Source organism: Chlorocebus sabaeus, chromosome 24 (assembly GCF_047675955.1).
Source record: "Chlorocebus sabaeus isolate Y175 chromosome 24, mChlSab1.0.hap1, whole genome shotgun sequence".
Lineage (NCBI taxonomy): Eukaryota > Metazoa > Chordata > Mammalia > Primates > Cercopithecidae > Chlorocebus > Chlorocebus sabaeus.
Window position 1 is genome coordinate 78,039,336 of NC_132927.1, and position 3,967 is coordinate 78,043,302.

At 38.4% G+C, this 3,967-nt stretch overlaps 1 non-coding gene and 1 pseudogene across 1 annotated transcript; both read left to right on the forward strand.

The window, feature by feature from the left end:
- The first annotated feature begins 1,635 nt into the window (after positions 1-1,635).
- LOC119619199 (small nucleolar RNA SNORD2) lies at positions 1,636-1,704 on the forward strand. Its single transcript, XR_005235626.1, has one exon. It is a non-coding gene; the product is annotated as a small nucleolar RNA SNORD2 (small nucleolar RNA).
- A 97-nt stretch (positions 1,705-1,801) lies between these two features.
- LOC103229719 (eukaryotic initiation factor 4A-II pseudogene) lies at positions 1,802-2,686 on the forward strand (annotated as a pseudogene).
- Positions 2,687-3,967: the final 1,281 nt, after the last annotated feature.

Here is a 3,967-nt window from a genome sequence, read left to right on the forward strand (position 1 = left end):
CTTCTTCCTTACTGCGCCCCTTGGATTTCACTAATAAAACAGGAGCGTGGTCCTTGCCTGGCACTCCACCTTCCAGGGGGATCTATTACCTAGGGAGGCCATGAGGATGAACCACAGCTGGAGGGCTTCACACAGCAGGAATTCATTGTCCCACGGTTCTGGAAGCCGAAGTGCAAAATCAAGCAATCAGCCAGGCTGTGCTCCCTCTGCAGCCTCTAAGGAGAATTCTTCCTGCCACTTCCAGCTTCTGGTGGCTCCCAACATTCTTCAGCTTCTGGTGGCCCCCAACATTCCTTAGCTTCTGGCCGCATCCCTCCCATCTCTGCCTCCATCTTCACGCGGCGTTCTCACCTGCATGTTTTCCTGTCGTCTTCCCTGTATGTCTGTCCATCTATGTCCACATTTCCCCTTTTTATAAGGAAGGACCCCAGTCATAGGGAATTATGGTCCATCCTAATAACTTCATGTTGACGGAATACCTCTGTAAAGACCCAATTTCCAAATAAGGTCACATTCTGAGGCACTGGGGGTTGGGGCTTTGCCATATCTTTTTGTAGAGTTGTAGAGCACAAAATTCAGTGGAATTCAATCACTAGGGAACCCTGGCTAAGACAAAAACCAAGTAAAAATCCTATAACTAAATAATAATAAAATACCTGAAATTACACACTTAATTGATTAGCTTAATAGCTAGTTAGACTGGGCTAAAGATGGGCTGCGAGACAGAATCCAGAAAAAAGCACAGAATAAAAGAATAGAGAATTTGGGGGCATAATGAGGACATAAAAAGAATAAGGGAAAACCAGAAAAGCTGCTAAAAGAAAGAGAAGATAAAGACTGAGGCATATGTTGACCTTCTTCATATATGTAAAGAAAACACATGGGTGAGGGGGCAAAACAATAATTGAACAATACCTGTTAATGGAATCAAATTATAATGGAAGAGATAACACCCTAGAATTTACTCAAAGTGTTGAAAGAGATCAAGCACAGATTTAAGAAACTTTAAAAACCCGAGGAGAAAAAGTACAAGAAATGCATACCTGGATATAGCATGGTAGAACTGCAGAAAACGAAAGAAAAAGAGAAAATATCAAAAGCAGACTATAAAAGACGTATTACTTTCCAAAAAAGCATCATTCAGCCTCTCAGTACCTCCCACACTGAATTGGCAGTTTCTTCTGAGAGGAGAAGCAACCCAAAATGGTTTGTCACTTCTGCCAAATTTGGGGCCAGCATTTCTTCACTATTTTATTATGTCCTAATACCGTCAAGTAGATTTTTTATTTAACGTTTCCGGCTGTCTTCAAAAGAGGAGATAAATTACCTAGATTTCAGGTTTACCAGAAGCCTAGGTTCAAATTAATTTTAATGCTTAAAATACCTAAATGATGGCATCCCCTATAAAAGTGTTCTAGGCCAAAATGATTTTACAAATTAGTTTTAGCTTACATTCCAGTAAGGATAATTTTTATGTTAGTCAAAGTATTCCAAGCCATAGAAAAAAAATTTAGAAATTTCCTCAATTCATGATGCTAACACACCTTAGTATCAAAACTTTCTTATTTCAAAAAAGAACAGTTTTCATTTCATATGATAGATGGAAAAAACAAATGTTTATTAAAATAATACACTGTGTGAAATGATGGCAATCATCTTTTGGGACTGACCTGAAATGAGGAGAATACTCATTGCTGATCTCTTGATTATTTGGGCATAATTCATGTTCCAAATGGAATACATGGTGTGAAGTAGAAGTGACAATTTGATGTGGGATCGGTAAATATGTATCCTACTTTTTTCAGGGTATGATGTGATTGCTCAAGCTCAGTCAGGTACTGGCAAGACAGCCACATTTGCTATTTCCATCCTGCAACAGTTGGAGATTGAGTTCAAGGAGACCCAAGCACCAGTATTGGCCCCCACCAGAGAGCTGGCTCAACAGATCCAAAAGGTAATTCTGGCACTTGGAGACTATATGGGAGCAACTTGTCATGCCTGCATTGGTGGAACAAATGTTCGAAATGAAATGCAAAAACTGCAGGCTGAAGCACCACATATTGTTGCTGGTACACCAGGAGAGTGTTTGATATGTTAAACAGAAGACATCTTTCTCCAAAATTGATCAAAATGTTTATTTTGGATGAAGCAGATGAAATGTTGAGCCATGGGTTTAAGGATCAAATCTATGAGATTTTCCAAAAACTAAACACAAGTATTCAGGTTGTGTTGCTTTCTGCCACAATGCCCAACTGATGTGTTGGAAGTAACCAAAAAATTTATGAGAGGTCCAGTTTGAATTCTGGTGAAAAAGGAAGAATTGACCCTTGAAGGAATCAAATAGTTTTATATTAATGTTGAGAGAGAGGAATGGAAATTGGATACGCTTCGTGACTTGTACGAGACACTGACCATTATGCAAGCTGTTATTTTTCTCAATACGAGGCTCAAGGTGGACTGGCTTACTGAGAAAATGCATGCCAGAGACTTCACAGCTTCTGCTCTGCATGGTGACGTGAACCAGAAGGAGACAGATGTTATCATGAGGAAATTCCAGTCAGGGTCAAGTCATGTTCTGATCACTGCTGACTTGTTGGTTCATGGGAATGATGTGCAACAAGTGTCTTTGGTTATAAATTATGATCTACCTACCAATCGTGAAAACTATTTTCACAGGGGTCAATAGCAGCAGTTGATGACGAGATAGCACTCAGAAATGGCACTGACGTAAGTTAGGACGTGGAATCATAAGTGAAATAGCACACTGTTTGAATAAAGAGCGAGTCGACTTGGCAGAGGGGATCGATTTGGGAGGAAAGGTGTGGCTATAAACTTTGTTACTGAAGAAGACAAGAGGATTCTTCATGACATTGAGACTTTCTACAATACTACAGTGGAGGGGATGCCCATGAATGTGGCTGACCTGATTTAATTCCTGGGATGAGAGTTTTGGATGCAGTGCTCGCTGTTGCTGAATAGGCGATCACAACATGCATTGTGCTTCTTTCTTCAGGAATATTTGAATCTTGTCTCAATGTTCATAACGGATCAGAAATACAGATTTTGATAGCAAAGCAACATTAGTCGTGAGCTCTTGTGAGGAAAGTTACTGGCTTTATCCTCTTTAGAGTTAGACTGTTGGGGTGGGTATAAAAGATGGGGTCTGTAAAATCTTTCTTTCTTAGAAATTTATTTCCTAGTTCTGTAGAAATGGTTGTATTAGATGTTCTCTATCATTTAATAATATACTTGTGGACTAAAAGATATAAGTGCTGTATAAAATCAGCCAATTATATTAAACTAGCATATCTGCCTTTGTTGTGTTTGTCATTAGCCTGAGTAGAAAGGCCTTTAAAACTTTTTTAGAATGCATTTTATTTGGTATTGTATTTATTCAATAAAGTATTTAATTAGTGGGAAAAAAAACATACACTATGGTCAAGTAGTTTTTATTCTAGGAAAAGAAAGATATGTCAATATAAGACACAGCTGCACAGAGACTACACAGCTGTGTTCTCACTAGTGACAGAACCACTGCACACCACCAGCAAGCACCCTTCTACCTCCCTGTAGGGGAAGGTCTTTCCATAGTGAAAATAGTCTGTAAAATCTGCAAGAGGTGACTCCATCAAATATGCAGACATCAATGAAAGGCAACAAGAAACATGTAAAACCAAGGAGACATATCACCCACAAAAGAACACAATAATCTCCTAAAATTGACCAGAAAGAAATGAAAAAAAGTCATTGCACTCCAGCCTGGGGGACACAGCGAGACTCCATCTCAAAAAAAAAAAGAAAAAAGAAAAAAAGAAAAGGAAATGAAAAAAAAACTAACAAATAACTCAAAATTCAAAATAATTTAGGAAGCTTAGCAAACTTCAAAAAAATACAGAGAAGTAATTCAGTGAAATCAGAAGAACAATAAGTGACCAAAATGAGAAATGTAATGAAAGATTGAAATTTA